At 42.7% G+C, this 16,940-nt stretch overlaps 1 protein-coding gene across 1 annotated transcript in view; it reads left to right on the top strand.

Moving 5' to 3' along the window:
* The first annotated feature begins 1,393 nt into the window (after positions 1-1,393).
* ATXN7 (ataxin 7) overlaps positions 1,394-16,940 on the top strand; it is a 121,095-nt gene continuing 105,548 nt past the window's right edge. The window contains exon 1 of the mRNA XM_014456113.2: positions 1,394-1,509. The gene's annotated coding sequence lies outside the window, so the exon portion shown is untranslated. The remainder of the gene's footprint in view (positions 1,510-16,940) is intronic.

Below are 16,940 nucleotides of genomic sequence, written 5' to 3'. Positions count from 1 at the left end.
TCACGTGACCTTGGTGATAGCCAGTGAGGACTATAGGAAGAGGAAGGGTATTACTGGTGAAATTTTCATACAAAATAAAAGCTATCAGCCTGCCTTGTGCTTATACTTCAGCATCTGCTCCATAGCAGTGTCATTGCCCATATTTGCTGTTCTCTCTCTTCTTCTGCAAGTCAAACTTGAAAACCAGTTAAATTTCTAACTGGTCTCTTAATCTCCAGTTCCTTGACTCTTAACTCAGTGATTCTTCCCAAATTAATTTAAATAGTAGCCACATCCCACTTGAAATGTACATATACACATTGCACAAAAATGCATAGATAATGGAACACATAATTTCCTTGTGCTTTTTAGGAAGGTGATTTAATTGAGTTTTGTTTCCTGTCTGTAGTATTATGAATTGCTTTTATAAACTGTTAGATGAAAAAGGACAAATGAGCTCTCCATATAATAATCTCACTCAATGTGTGTGTGTTTTTAAATCTGTGATTCTGACAGGTTTCATAGGAGCAGGCTTTCTGAATAGCCATTTTAAAAATTAAGTGAAAACTCATTAGTGGCAAATTACACACAATGACTTTAAGCCCCAGGAGCTTTCTCTATGTACATATTAGTCATTTGTTCTTAGTTTATTGTAAATACTAGAGGTCCGGTGCACGAAATTCATGCACTCAGGGGTCCCTCAGCCTGGCCTACGCCCTCTCATAGTCTGGGAGCCCTCGGGGGATGGCCAACTGACAGCTTAGGCCCGCTCCTCGTGGGGAGCGGGCCTAAGCCGGCAGTCGGACATCCTCAGTGCTGCCGCAGAGGCAGGAGAGGCTCCTGCCACCGCCACTGCGCTCACCAGCCGTGAGCCTGGCTTCTGGCTGAGTGGCGCTTTCCCTGTGGGAGCGCACTGACCACCAGGGGGCAGCTCCTGTGTGGAGCGTCTGCCCCCTGGTGGTCAGTTCGTGTCATACCGACCAGTTGTTATGCTATTTGGTTGATTTGCATATTAGCCTTTTATTATATAGGACTAGAGGCCCAATGCATGAAATTCGTGCAAGAGTAAGCCTTCCTTCCCCCGGCTACTGGCACCAGCTTCCCCCTGGCACCCAGGACCTGAGCTTCCCTCCAGCTACCTGCAGGCACCCGGGACCCGGGCTTCCCTCTGGCCCAGCTTTGTCCAGAATGAGTCCGGTCTAATTAGCATATTACCCTTTTGTTATTATAGATAGCTGCTTAAGTGCATTGTAAAAAACCAAAAAACTGAATTACATTTGTTGTAAAATTGATAAAGTGCCTCAAATTTTAACACTTTGACATTTCAAAGCACATATAATAATTTTGTAACATCTGGTAACTAATAAGATTGTAGGTTTCTGATTAGCTTGACCCATTGTTTTATCCCTTTGCCCCTTTTCTCTGTTTGTAGATCTGAACAGAATTAAGAAGAAGTACTTCCCCAGTCATAGCAGATGAAGATCCCCCGATAAATCAATCAGGAATTTTGGCCTGCCCTCCAAAGAAAAGGTAACTGCTCTTCCAACATAGCACAGCTGTAAAATGTGATGCTTCCGGCTATAATAGAGCAAGTCTTACCAAAGAATGAGACTTTTTAAATATAAAGTATCGGAGTAAGATTTCAAATTTTAAGCATAACTCTGAATACGATCTTACTAACATGAAATGACAGTGAATTTAAGAGTACAATATTATTAGGTGTTTGTCAAAATGAAAACTGCTAACTACTACCTCCCTCCATTCTTTAAAATTATAGGAAGGCTTTGGAGATAGGAACTCGCACCCCAATAAATCCATATTTATTTTTTCTTAGGACGTTGTACAAAGATATGCTCCTGTGTTTTTGTCCAGCTCTACTTTCCCCAGCTCCTGTTTTCTCTCCACAAGCAACATAGACCGCTGCTCAGGGCTGGGAAGGTCCTAAGCAAATTGTAAACAGGCATACTTCCTGGGCCTAGTACCTTTGCCCAGCCGCCAGATGGCTCTGTGCTCATTTCAAAAACAGCAGACATCATTAGTTGTTTCTTACTACATGTTTGCCATTGTGCATTCACTATTTGGGGAGGAGGGATGGTAAGTTTCACATAATTGAAAAAGAGGAAAATATTCTGGAGAAATGCTTTATGTGTGTCCCATAGATTCTTTTAATTTTGTGTTCTATTTTAAACTTTGTAGACACTGGTAAAAAAAAAAAAAGTAACTTTAAGCTTTCAACTAAACGAACCACTTGGTGAAGTTACAAAAACCTCATCTGTAGAGATCCTGCACAGTCAAGCCTCTATGGGCTCCCTCTCCCTTGCCTGGCCAAGGTCCTTCTGCCACACCCCAGCTGGGCAGTGTGGTGCCAGGTGTGGAAAGCTATCAAATCGAATGAACTTTTTCCTGGAGAAATTTTTATTAAAAAAAAAAGATTCATCCTCCCATGTCCTAAAAGCAGTGAGGGGCTTACATGTTAAGATGAGGTTTAACACAAGTTATTGAAGGATAAAACGGAACAGAATCCAAACAGGAGAGACCAAAGAATGTTTAGCGTCTGAAATTGATCAGTTTACATATTTATGCAACAAATGCAATGCCTCAGTCAGGTTGCAACTATAGTAAAGATGGAAACGTTTTGGGCAACATGCACATTCATCTGCAAAGATAACAATTTCAGACAGAAATAGGAGTGTCAGGAAAGGTGTGGCAGTTCTGGTTAGATGTTTAGAAGAACACAGTACTGGGCAGCTCTGAAGTCTCCACCCTCAAAATAGGTCCTTACATTTTTCTGGCCTAAAGCTGATCGGGCAGCAGCGCATAGTATCCTTCCGTGGTCGTCCAGGTCATCACGAAGGTGACCCTCACGGTGGGATTCCTGGGCAGTGCCAGAGAAGAGAGAAGCAGCGCTTTCCTAAATGGTGGTCAGCAGCCGGAAGTAGTGAGATTTGGGGGGAAGGTAGGGAGGAAACATTTGACAGAAATGCCAGAGGAGCACTTTAGCCCCTAACTGTTTATTTAGCTTCTATATGCAGAGGGATTGTCTTTGAGAAGGAAAATAGTAGGTGATTTCCACAGACTACAATTATGATATCCTTTTTTAAAATACTATTCTGATGAAAAGATTAACATGATACTAGGAAGTCAATGACAAGGGGCAGGGGAAAAAGAAGTGTCACAAGCTCATGTCTGCAGGGATCAAACAGGTAGAAGAATGAAATGGGCCAGGTGGACCTGGGAAACTATCACTTGACCAATCTAAAGGGCAGCCCCTTTTCAGTGCCAGCTGATTGTAAATAGTTACTGCATGTCTACCATGTGTTGTGCTCTTCTGGGCACTGGGAATTAAGTAGGAAATCAGAGGGACAAAAGTCCCTGCCATTGTGACACCTTTTAATGGAAGGAAACAGATAATAGATAGCAAATGCAATCAATAAGTACATTTTTCATTATACTAGATGATGATGACTGGTTAGAAATAGCAGGCCAGGATAAGGAAAATCGGGAGTGCTGATGAGGGGTGGGCTTACAATTTTAAGTAAGGGTGGTCAGGGTTGGACTTTTTGAGGTGAGATTTTAGTATTGACTGTGAAGGAGTGAACCACTGAGCTTTCTGGAGATACAGTGAACACCCAGTGCAAAGGACTAAAATAGAGCCTGCCTGGGTTGTCCAAGCAACGGAAAGGAGAAGGCCAGAGCTGAGTGAGCAGGCAGGAGAATGGGAGGAGACACAGGCAGACAGGCACAAGACCTGTGTACGCCACCTCATAGGCTATGCAGGCCGTGGTTTGTACTTTGGGAGAAGTAGGAGGCCACTGGAATGTGAGTACTGGAGTGACTTGATCTGACTTCTGTTTGAATGAAACCATTGGGGGTGCTATATCGAGGTAGGCTGCAGGGGGAAAGGATAAAAGCACTAAGACCAGTTAATCAGCGGTTAACCCAGGCAAGAGATGATGTTGCCAGACCTTCCAGGTTTTTAAAGGAACTGGAATCTTGACCTTAATGATTTTCCTTGAGTTTTCCTATGTTAGCAACTAATTTAAGAAAAGCAAACAGTTTGAGTCAACCTAAATAAGTCTACGATTCTGCCATGTGTTGGCAATTTGCTACCTTGGGTATAGAAGTGGAGGAATTCAGAGTAAGCTGAGGACTTTGGGCCAGGCTAACTTGGGGAGGGTAAGTGTTGATTTGAAGCTCACATGAAAGCTTGACTTTGATTTGCACGTGAAACTGAAGGAAGGGAAAGATAATGGCACGCAACTATTCACAATACCCAGAAAGTAGAAACAGCCCAAAGGTCCATCAGCTGATGAATGGATAAAAAAATAAAAAACATGGGATATGCACACAGTGGAATATTATTCATCTGGAAAGAGAAAGACAGTATTGAGCCTCAAAAACATTATGCTAACTGAAAGAAGCCAGAAACAAAAGTTCACATATTGTATGATGCAGAAAATCCAAAATAGGCAAAACTTTTGAGACAGAAGACAGATGTGGCTTCTAGGGGTTGGGGGAAGGGATGGGAGATGGGGAGTGACTGCTTACTGGGTACAGGGTTTCCTTTTGGGGTGATGAAAGTGCTCTGGAACCAGATAATGATAATGGATGCATCACATTGTGAATATACTAAATGTCACTAAGTGTACACTTTAAAATTGTTAAAATGGTAAATTTTATATTAAGTGAACTTTATCTCAATTTTTTAAAAGGGCATATGGAAAAACATTGTAAAGATATGTATTTTGTGTCTTTTTTAGCCAGAGTGGAGTCTTTGTAAGTGGGAGTGAAGGGTGATAACGCTATAAAAAGGATGTTTGGCCAGATAGGGAAAGGTGTTGACTGCCAGGCCAGGGAGTTTAGAGTCTCTGCTTTTGGCAGCAGTGAAATACGCACTCCACAGGAGGAAGGCAACCAAAGGGGTTGGTGCCTGGGAATCCCAGCGTCTGGGTTTCAGAGGAAAGCAAATGCCCCCAGGTTTCACCAGTCTGTAATATTGCTGCTCAAGTGATTGAATTTTGTGACAATCTCACAAAAGTCTCAAACAAAATTAGAATTTCTTCTTCTTTTAAAAAATATTCTGGTTAGCCCTGGCCGATTTTGCTCAGTGGATAGAGCGCCTGCCTACAGACTGAAGAGTCCCGGGTTCCATTCCGGTCAAGGGCACATGGCCAGATTGCAGGCTCAATCCCCAATGGGGGGGGTGTGAAGAAGGCGGCCGATCAGTGATTCTCTCTCATCATTGATGTTTCTATCTCCCTCTCCCTCTCCCTTCCTCTCTGAAATCAATAAAAATATATTTTAAAAAAATATTCTGGTTATAAAAGTTTGTCATTAAACAAAATTAGATAACTATGTGAGGTGATGGATGTGTCAGCTAATTTTATATATATAAAATCACCACATTGTACACTTTAAATTTACACAATGTTATATGTCAATTATATTTCAATAAAGCTAGAAAAATTTAAGTATTACATAAAAAGCCCCTTTAATTACATTTTTTCACTTTCTGCTCCCCGTAAATCCAAAGTTATCTGGACTGTTTTCTATGGACAGAGTTATCATTATCATAGTTATTGCTTTTTCACAAAAATAGACACATACACTGAGTGGCCAGATTATTATGACCACCTGACGTTTGTAGGCAAATTAGCTATAATTTTGTGCTGAAGTTGCTAGAGGGCCAGACCATTATAAATAGGGAAGCAGGTTGTTTACCACAACAGTAGAAGTGATTTTTTTCTGAAGGTATGGGTAAACAATGCGATTTAACAGCCTTTGAACATGGAATACACACACATACACACACACACACACAGTGGCCAGATTATTATGACCACCTGATGTTTGTAGGCAAATTAGCTGTACACTGCATCATATGGGATATGGAAGCCGAAGGCCTGTTCGAACACCTTTGCTGTCTGCAGTTACCAAGATAAAACGTCTCCAATTCGCACAGGAACACAAGGATTGGACAGTCGAGCATTGGAAAAAAGTCATGTGGTCTGATGAATCACGTTTCCAGTTGCATCATGCAGATGGCAGAGTGAGAATTTGTCAGAAACAGCATGAAAGCATGCACCCCACATACATGAGTACAACCCTTCAAGCTGGTGGGGGCAGTGTTATGGTTTGGGGCATGTTTTCCTGGCATGATTTGGGCCCTTTAATTCGTGTGGAACAACATCTGAATAGCACAACATACCTAAGTATCGTTGCTGATCAAGTTCATCCTATCATGTTGATGGCATATCCCAATGGAGATGGCTTCTTCCAACAAGACAATGCGCCATGCCATGGTGCTTGTATTGTGCAGGAGTGGTTTCAAGAACATGAGGGAGACTTTACCTTGCTTATGTGGCCCCCACAATCACCAGATCTCAATCCAATTGAGCATTTGTGGGATGAAGTTAAAAGAGCCATCAGGCAGCTGGTTCCACACCATCAAATCTCACAGAACTGGACAGTGCTATTCATCAGGCATGGTGTCAGATTCCTCGCATCACTTTTCAACATCTCGTGGAGTCAATGCCAAGAAGAATCACTGCAGTATTGAAGGCAAAAGGTGACCCAACGAAGTACTGATGGGTGGTCATAATAATCTGGCCACTCACGTTCAAATATATCCCACGTTCAAAGGCTGTTAAATCGCGTTGTTTATCCATATCTTCAGAAAAAAATCACTTCTACTGTCGTCGTAAACAACCTGATTCCCTATTTATAATGGTCTGGCCCTCTAGCAACTTCAGTGCGAAATTATAGCTAATTTGCCTACAAACGTCAGGTGGTCATAATAATGTGGCCACTCAGTGTATTATGTATAGTATTTTATATATTGCTTTTTAAAAACTCTTATTTTGGCTGTTTTACTACTTCTTTCTTTTGGATTGCTACATTATATGCTATACTTCTATTTGTTGAGCGTGGTTGACCTATGAACCAAGAGGTCGCAATTCGATTCTCAGTCAGGGCACATGCCTCGTTTGCAGGCTTGATCCCCAGTGTGGGGCATGCAGGAAGCAGCCGATCAGTGATTCTGTCTCATCATTGATGTTTCTATCTCTCTCTCCCTCCCCCTTCCTCTCTGAAATCAATAAAAACATTTTTTAAAAATTGGAAAACAATTGCCATTTATCTCTCTATAAAGAGGTTGAGGTATCAGAAAATATGAAAGCAGCTAACACTTACTGAGCAGGGAGCACTGACTATGTGCCAGGTGCTTTTCTCAGCATTTAACCCATTGACTCCTCATGACACCCTGATGAGGTAGATGCTGTCATGATCCTCCTTTCACAGAGAAGCTCACGGAGGGACCTTGTGTGAGATCACAGAGATTTTTCAAAGAGACGTCAATCTGGAATTTTATATGAAATTTTTCAAGTTTTAATGTTGGCTTAAAAAAAATAATAGCTTGCCCTAACCGGTTTGTCTCAGTGGATAGAGCGTCGGCCTGCGGACTCAAGGGTCCCAGGTTCGATTGCGGTCAAGGGCATGTACCTTGGTTGCAGGCACATCCCCAGTAGGGGGTGGGCAGGAGGCAGCTGATCGATGTTTCTAACTCTCTATCCCTCTCCCTTCCTCTCTGTAAAAAAACTCAATAAAATATATTTTTTAAAAATAATAGCTTTATTGAAATATAATCAAGTACCACAAATTTACCCATTGGATAGTTTTCAGTGTATTCACGATGTTACTCAGCTATCACCACTATCTAGGTCCAGAACATGTTCACCTCAAAGGAGACCCCATTTCCACCCAGCAGTACTCTCCACCCTCCCCTCTCGCCAGATCCTGAAGCCACTCATCTGCTTTCTGTCTCTATGGGTTTGCCTATTCTGGATATTTCATATAAGTGGAATCATATGATATGTGGCCTTTTGTGTCTGTTTCTTTTACTTGACTTGTTTTTGAGGTTCATCCATGTTGCAGCATTACTTTTAGTGACTGAATAATGTTCCTATGTGTAAATACACCACATTTAATTTATCTGTTCATCAGTTGATGGACACTAGAGGTGTTTACACATTTTGACTATTGTAAATAATGCTGTTATGAACATTGCTGTATAAGTATCTCTTTGAGCCCCTGCTTTCAGTTCTTTTGAGTATACTAGGGGCCCAGTGCACGAAATTCGTGCACGGGGCGGGGGTCCTTCAGCCCAGCCTGCCCCCTCTCACATATTGGGAGCCCTCAGGGGATGTCCTACTGATGGCTTAGGCCCGCTCCCTGCTCCCCTTGGGGAGCGGGCCTCAGCCGCAGTCTGGCCTCCCTTTGTGGGAGGTGACTGGGCTGATCAGGGGAAGGCACCAGCCCCATCACCCCGCTGCTGCAGCCACTGCCAGTCACTGCAGCCACGAAGGTGTTTTCATCAACGCGACTCCAGTCCCTTCACCATGAGAAAATAACAATTTTCTTTAGGCATTTTCAAGATGTGTCTTTCATAGGATATGACATTTCTTTATTATTATTTTTTATCCTCACCTGAGGATATGTTTCCATTGATTTTTAGAGAATGTGGAAGAGAGAGGGAAAGACAGAGAGAAACATCAAAGTGAGAGGAACACTTTGATTGGTTGCCTCCTGCATGAGCCCTGACCTGGGCCCCGGCCAGGGAGGAGCCTGCAACCTAGGTACATGCCCTTGGTCAGAATTAAACCCAGACCCTGCGGTTGGCCGAGGCTTTATCCACTGAGCCAAACCGGCTAGGACAGGATATGACATTTCTTAGCCCTCCAGCAGCAGACCTTCATTTTTTTCGCCAGGAGTGTGGTAAGAAACCCTAGATCACCTTTTTGGATTCTTATTACCCAAGTTACTAAGAATATTACCAGTGGCATACAGGGAGCTTAGCCAATGAGCGGTTAGAAAAGGTGTTTCCTCTGTAGTTCACACCGATTGCCAGCTCGCCCCCCACCCAGGCCTGAAGCCTCGGCCAGAGGCATGACCCCCATCTCCCTCCGATCGCCGGCTCCGCACCCCCGCCCAGGCCTGACGCCTCTGGCCGAGGCTTTAAGCTTGGGCAGGGGCCTCCCACAGCTCCAATTGTCGGCTCCATCCTTGCCCAGGAGCCCCCTGGTTCAGGCCCTTCCTACGCTGCTCAGGGCCCACACGGGGCCTACCTTGGAGTGACCTGGGTGCCAAAGATGTTCCCTGGACCCAGGCCGCTGGGTGCCTATGTATGCAAAATAACCGCCATCTTTGTTGGTTAATTTGCATACTCATCTGATTGGCTGGTGAGCGTAGCAGAGTGACATCAATTTGCGTGTTTCTCTTTTATTAGTGTAGATACCTAGAAATGGAATTGTTGGATCCCACTGTAATTCTGTGTTTAACCTTCTGAGGAACTGCCAGGCTGTTTCCACAGGGACTGGGCCGTTTTACAATATGCCAGCCATGCACAAGTATTTCATTCCTCACATCCTAACCAACACTTGTCACTTTTTGTTTGTGTTTGTTTGTTCTTATTTACTCAATAGCCATCATATTAGGTGTGTAGTGGTATTATTGTGGTTTTGATCTGTATTTCTCTAATAACAAATGATGTTAAGCAACTTTTCATTTGCTTATTGGTCATTTGTATTATTTTCTTTGGAGAAGTATCTATTGAGATCTTTTGCCCATTTTGAAAATTGGATTATTTGTTCTTTTATATATATACTAGAGGCCTAGTGCATGAAATTCGTGCACAGGGGTATGTGTCCCTCAGCCCAGCCTATACCCTCTCCAATCTGGGACCCCTCGAGGGATGTCCGACAGGCCGTTTAGACCCGGTGGGGATTGCTGGCTCTCAACTGCTCACCTGCCTGCCTACCTGATTGGCCCTAACTGCTTCTGTCTGCCAGTCTGATCACCCCCTAACCACTCCCCTGCCAGCCTCATTGATGCCTAACTGCTCCCCTGCCGGCCCGATTGCCCCTAACTGCCCTCCCCTGCCAGCCTCGTCACCCCTAAATGCCCTCCACTGCCAGCCTGGTTACCCCTAACTATCCTCCCCTGTTGGTCTGGTCACCCCCAACTGCCCTCCCCTGCCGGCCTGATCGCCCCCAACTGCCCTCCCCTGCTGGCCTGGTCACCCCCAACTGCCCTCCCCTGCCGGTCTGGTCACCCCCAACTGCCCTCCCCTGCTGGCCTGGTCACCCCCAACTGCCCTCCCCTGCTGGCCTGTTCCTCCCCAACTTCCCTCTCCTGCAGTCCTGGTCCATCCCAACTGCCCTTCCCTGCTGGCCTGATCGCCCACAACTGCCCTCCCCTGCTGGCCATCTTGTGTCCACATGGAGGCGGCCATCTTTGTGTTGGAGTGATGGTCAATTTGCATATTACCTCTTTATTAGATAGGATATTCCAAATATACAAGTCCCTTATCAGATATATAATTTGTACAAATTTTCTCCATTCTGTGTGTTGTCTTTTCACTTTCTTGAAGTTATTATTTGAAGCACAAAAGTTTAATAATTTTGATGAAGTCCAATTTATCTATTTGGCTTTGTGTTTAAAGAAATACCTGGTAAATGGGATTCTAGCCTACTAACCACCCACTTGTGATTGCTGCTCTGTTGCCCCTGCCCCCACAAATCATTGAAACTGATGCTTTGTGAAAATACCCATTTTTCTGAAGTGGAGAGGGGCAAGAAGGTCTGGAAAGTAGCAAAGGTAGATTTCTCACCTGTAGCAATATTATTTCAGTTCACCATTTCTGCTCCTGAAGTTCCTCCACTTAGAGTAGTTTGGTGGGGAGGAGGATGTGGAGAAGGAAGAAGAGAAAGGAGTAGAAAGTGGAGAAGCGGATCAGGGCCTCTGTGCCCTGGAGATCTTATGTGATCATAAGAGAGGTTAAAATAGACTGAACAAGTTAAAAGGTCAGAAACTTTGCCTTGAGTCATAGATGATGCCATTTACAATCAGAATGGCCATGGGATTGTAGTGATTTTATGTTTCTGGGAAGAAAGAGTTAGGGACTATCTAAACAGTTAATGGGGTTAAGGTCTCCCTTTTTATATGAGAAAATATGTGGTTAGAGCGTCAGACCATTCACCAAAGGATCTCAGGTTCAATTTCTGTTTGATGTACCTGGGTTGTGGGTTCCATCCTCAGCCAGCCAATCGATGTCTCTCTCACATCAATGCGCCTCTCTCTCTCTCTCTCTCTCTCTCTCTCTCTCTCTCTCCTCCCCCTGCCCTCTCCCTCTTCTTCTCCCTCTCCCTCTCTCCCCCTTTCCCCCTTTCCCCTTTCTCTCTCCTCCCTCCTTCTTTCCCTCCCTCCCTTCCTTCTACTCTCTAAAAGTCAATGGAAAAAATATCCTCAGGTGAGGAGTAACAAAAAAGAAAACATAATATAGAAAAGTGGGGTGGGGGAAGTGGGTTTGTTTGCTGGTTCTATGACCTTACTTAGAGCCGGAATTTTGCTGAGGAAAGGGGGAGGAAAGATCAGTGTTGAGCCTTCCCTCTTGTACCAGTACACCTGCACTATTAGTTGAGAGTTCAGCCCTAACGCACTTTGTGGACTAGCTTGGGGAGCTGGCACCCACAGATCTTATGGTGTGTGGGGAGGTGAGTTCCAAGTTTCAAATAACACCCTTACCTTGGGAGTGAAACTGTTGATCTCTGGGAGAATAAGCATACATCTCATTGTCACCTTGACTTCAGAGCCTTGTACTCCTAAACCCAGTTCATGAAGTCTGATGATTTAGGGGTGGGGATGAGTTCCTGTATGCTTAATGTGAGGGATAAGGAAATGCTTTCTTAAAGACATGGAATTTGCAGAGGGACTTGATTGAACGGTAGGGTTTCAGCCAAGGGAAGGAAAGTATTATAGATGGAGTGACCTGTATGAACAAAGGCTCGGGAGCTGGAGTAGACATGTTTGAAGCTATGCATTGGTCATTTTGGCTGGACTATAGAGTGCCTGCTGGAGGGGACACTTAGTTCCAGAGGGGTTGGGACTGGGGCACTCCTTGAGTGCGAGGAGAGAAGTTTTTATTGAATTCAGTGGTCAGGGGAGCTCCTAAAAGTGTTAGAGCAGGGACTGACATAGCGAAAGCCGTGCTTCATTCTGCAGACTGATCTGATCGTGTAACATGGAGAGATTAGAATCCGGGCTCACTGTGTGACAGGCATGGTGCTAATAATAGCTAACACTTATATTCACTTTCTTAATCTTCTCATGAAGTAGTTACTTCTCTTTCACTCATTTTATAGATGAGGAAGCAGGCACAGAGAGGTTAAATGATTTCTCCAGAGTTAACAGCTAGTAAGTGGTAGAATTGGGATTCACCTGGGCAGATTGGCTCTAGAATCCATGCTCTAACTGATGGGCCCATCAGATGGTGATATTTACAGCCAGTTCGGTGAAAGCTGTATCAGAACAAAGGTGTCATAGGAATTATTTTTAACAGTGTGTTTAATTTTGCATTTTATTGTATCTGAGGCAGTGCACTGGAACTCGAAACAGTCAGCCTCTTTTTATAGCTAAATGTTGGCCCAACTTTTCCATTCCTTTTCTATAACTTAATCCTTTCTCTCTACTTTTCAAAAACTACTTTACCTGAAGGCTTTAAATGAAGATTTTAAATCAAGCTTGTCAGTAGTTAATAAAATACAGGCCAGTATTAAATTCCTAGAACTATTTGAGCATTATTCAGTTTAAAGTTATAATTTATTACCTTTTAGGTGTATATTTTAAATTTTTTCTCTTTCAAACAGTTTTCTATCACTGGTGAATGTTTCTTTGGGAGAATTTATATGTAGTTATACAAATATGATTAAGAAAACAAACTAAAAATACAAAGCTTTGAACTTCTTGGCAACTGATAACAGTGTGTACAATGAATACATGTACAGGTTAAGTCTTTAAAAAGATAATTACCCTCATCTTTAAATCTCCTCTTTTTCAGCTCTTCATATTTTTCCTAATTTTGCACTTGATTGTCAGCAATTCCAGCCACTGAGCTGATAAATTCCATTTCCTCCTTCCACTGTTCTCCCTCTACTGGAATACTGATGTATGTATGACAGTCTATAAGATATGGTATTTCACTACTGGGAGCGCAATTAAGAATGGGCCTTGCCTGCCATACCCCATATGCAGAAGAGAGCCCTGGCTCTGTCTGGAGAAGAAAGAAGGAAAGAGAGAGGTGTGGACAGAGGAGGGAGAGGGGATACAAACATAGGCTCAGCCAATTTTAGGACGAAATCAAGAAACCAAAGCCAATCATCTAATTCAGTGGATCCGAGTTTCTTGTTACTAAAATGAAGGCAGTCCTTTGGGGTTGATAGTGGAGAATCTCTGTTACCAACCCTGTAATTTGCACTGATAACTATACTGTAGTTGCTGGTTTTCAAGTTTATTACAATGTTGTATTGGGATCAGTGGTTTTTTCTAAATAAAACGGCTGGTTGTGTGGGGTCTTGCATCTTACAAAATTTTAGGAAATTTTCAGCCATTTTACATCAAACTGGAATTAAAAACTGGAAAGATCAACCTTTCTTTTCACTTAGTGATGTCTTTGGTGTTTGAACAAAGCATTTATAGTGAATCTGTTGTGCAAATAATCATTCTTGTTAAGAGAGACCTTGTTACCCTTGGCACCTCCTGGGAACATCCCTAAATTTGGATGGTGAAGTAAGGCCATATTTTAAATACATCCCTGGAAGGGATGAAATGCTCAGAACTTGGCAGCGTTTCACTTCTGACGGCCTAGCTCTTAAGCCACAAACAATCTAATTGGTGGTTACAGCTTTTTCCATAAGAGCATTTTGATGAATTAAATGTTTTCTCCTACTTCTTACTCTTCTCATGTCCTCAGCGAAATTACTATATTGTGTTCACCTTGTGCCTAGCGGAGTGCCTGGTGTGTGGTAGGCAATCAGGAACCATTTGAAAACTTGAGTCCTCATTACTCAAACCTTATGATACATACCACTATCTGTGCTGACAGATCCCGAAGGTCCTTCGAGCTACAAAACATCGGAAGTGTACTGATAGGAGAACCAATTGATCGTATGAAAGGCACACTACTATATTAAAAGAATTACCTTACATTAATGTAAATTGTATTGGGTCATTTTCTTTTTATATTTTTTAGTACAGAGGAGGGGTATTTAGGTAAGAAGCCATCAGGTTCTTTATTATGGCCTGGTAGGTAAAACCACATGTTTGAATTTCTGTTGTACTCTTGTTTATAGACAGTGCCCTTTGTATAAGGAGCACTTTTTATTTTATTTTTTTAAAAATATATTTTATTGATTTTTTACAGAGAGGAAGGGAGAGAGATAGAGAGTTAGAAACATCGATGAGAGAGAAACATCGATCAGCTGCCTCCTGCACACCTCCCACTGGGGATGTGCCCGCAACCCAGGTACATGCCCTTGACCGGAATCGAACCTGGGACCTTTCAGTCCGCAGACCGACGCTCTATCTACTGAGCCAAACCGGTTCTGGCATAAGGAGCACTTTTTAAATGCTGCCCAAATTTGAGTATTAGAGTACTGTACTTGCTTGGCTAGCAGTTTTGGCTTTTGTTGGTGACTCATTGGAACCTTTAGGAAACCCAAACCAATTATGGATATCAGAAACTGCCTGATCTAGAAAGAGTTAGGACTTATGGATGAAGAGGGTGTGGTAAAAAGTATTAGCTGTAACAGAAAAGATTGATAGATGTCAGAAATTGCCTGCCATTCTGTTCGTCCCTACATCTTCAACTTGATGATAAATTTCTCAGATAAGAATTGATCTGAATTGCTTGGCTTGATATAGGATACTTATTTATAGTATTTATTTTGTGTTAAACATTATACCGAGTGCTTCCCATGGGTCTTTTCATGTAATCCTCAGAAGAAGCCTAGCTTTAAGTCTGTTTTAAACTGTGGTGTAGATAAGTTCAGCGACTTGCTCAGGTTACACAGCTTGCAAATGGGAGAGCCAGAATATGAACCCAGAAAGAATTCATAGGGACTTACTCCAGAGCCCTCCCTCATTTTCCTTATCTGTAAATTTTAAGTAATACAACTTCTTCCTTACACAATTGTGACTATTAATTGAGACAGTGCAGTAAAGTATCAATGGCAATGCTAGTAGGTGCTCAATAACTGATAACTGTATTCGTATTGATTTCTCTTAATAACTATCAATGCTAAGAAGATACTTAGTATTTTTCATTTTACGCTCTGCTGTGCTTTCTTTACTAAACCAATCAAAAAGTTTGAAGGGGTAAAAAAAGAGGTAGCAGGGATAGGGAGAGAATTGCCATATTGGCCCCTATCGGCTAGCCGTCATATCAGTGAATCTTGAAGTATTTTCACATGTAAAAAGGGGGAAATCAAGCAGTGTCTTGAGGAAGTGGGACTGTACTTCATGTTTGCCATTCTTCCCTATTTTCCTTCTCACCCTGTCTATATTCAATAGACAAGCTCCCTTTGGTATCTATATAGTTGGGTAGCCTTAAGCTTTTCTTTTTAGTGGCAACTCCAAATGCTATTAAAATTCAAACTTTCAGTTATCTTAAGTGTGGAATTATAAAATTCAAAGTAATTCATAAGCTGTGTATTTTAAGCTGCGCAAAACAGAAAAGTTAGATGTTTTTATGTAATTCTACAGTTTTTCAGTGATTTGGGAAGAATGAAAAATTAAAAGTCTGCATGGGGGACAAGTGTTAGGAACCCTATTGTTACCAAGGGAATTACATGCTTTACTCATGCATTTTTCTCATTGGTACTTTTATTGGGTTAAAACTTTAGAAATTGTTCTTTATCATTTTAGTTGTTTCTTTTGGTTATTTTGTTTTTACTATTTCTTAGCTAAGGACAGGAAGCATCCATAGTTTCACTTTTTGAAAGTTAGGTTTGCATGAAATCCAGGAAAAAAAATTTACATACTTATTTCTAAATCTTTTCAAAATAAATCACATATTTTTTCTAAAGCTTTAAAAGTTTGAATCTAAAATTTAAAACAACCCTTTTCAAAAGAGCCCTTTGTTGAATTTAGGTGCAATAACATTTCCTAATTTTTACTCTTATTTAAACATTTTTATTTTTCTACAAGTTGGACTTTGTTTCTTTAGCCACCTCTGTCACACCAGATGTGCTAGATAAAAAAAACACCCACGAGTAAACTTGCTTCCTCCCCACCTAGAGAAAGCACCTGTGAGCAGGCAGCCACAATACGTGTCACAGGAGTGCTATTACTGCTCTGTGAAACATGATCAAAATCCTTGTTTGTCCCAGCCTTCAGATTTTCACATCTTCACGTGCTCTTCATTAAGTAGCCTTTTACCATCTTTCCTTATCAATGAAGCAAAAGCTTTGGGCTCTCTGTGTGTATGTGGTTGGGAGAGGTGCTTAATTTAATGAACTAAATCGGACAGAAAACAGTATCTTCTAAACATTTTCTAGGAATGCTGTGCATTGCCCTAAGCCCTGTGTTCCAGCCCTGACTAAGCAACGAGGGAGAGACCAATAACTCAACTTCAAAGTGAATCAGATTTTTTAAAATTACTTTTGGGGTTAATGAATCACTTCCAGGAGAAATAGAAGGGGAAACAGAAATTTGGGGTAGTGTCTCCCAAATCTGTCAGAGGGTTCCCCTCTTCTCTCTCCCGCACTCCATCTTATACTGATTGCACGGTCTCCTCTTTGCTGGACAAGAAGTTCAAGTCCCCCAGGCACAGGCTGTGACCTCCAGTGGCGGCCTCGGCGGACACCCGGAACGTCACCTGGGCCGCGTTTCCTCGCCTGCCTGCCTGCCTGCCTGCCTGCCGCGGTTTCCTGCACGCCCGGCGGCCGCTCGGCGGCGGCGGCCCATTCATGCTTTTGACAGCTGCGTGGCCGCCGGGAGCGGCGGGTTCCGTGAGTCAGCAGCGAAGCCCGGAACTAGATGCCGATCGTAGGGGCCAAGGGGACTAGATCCGTGATCCCCGCGACTGGGGTCGGCTTAAGCTGCCGGAGGGTGGAGTGGTTCTCACAAGA

The sequence above is a fragment of the Myotis lucifugus genome, unplaced genomic scaffold (assembly GCF_000147115.1).
Source record: "Myotis lucifugus unplaced genomic scaffold, Myoluc2.0 scaffold_55, whole genome shotgun sequence".
Taxonomy (NCBI): Eukaryota; Metazoa; Chordata; class Mammalia; order Chiroptera; family Vespertilionidae; genus Myotis; species Myotis lucifugus.
Note: the sequence above shows the minus strand (reverse complement) of the source record. Positions and strands in the feature narration are given on the sequence as shown.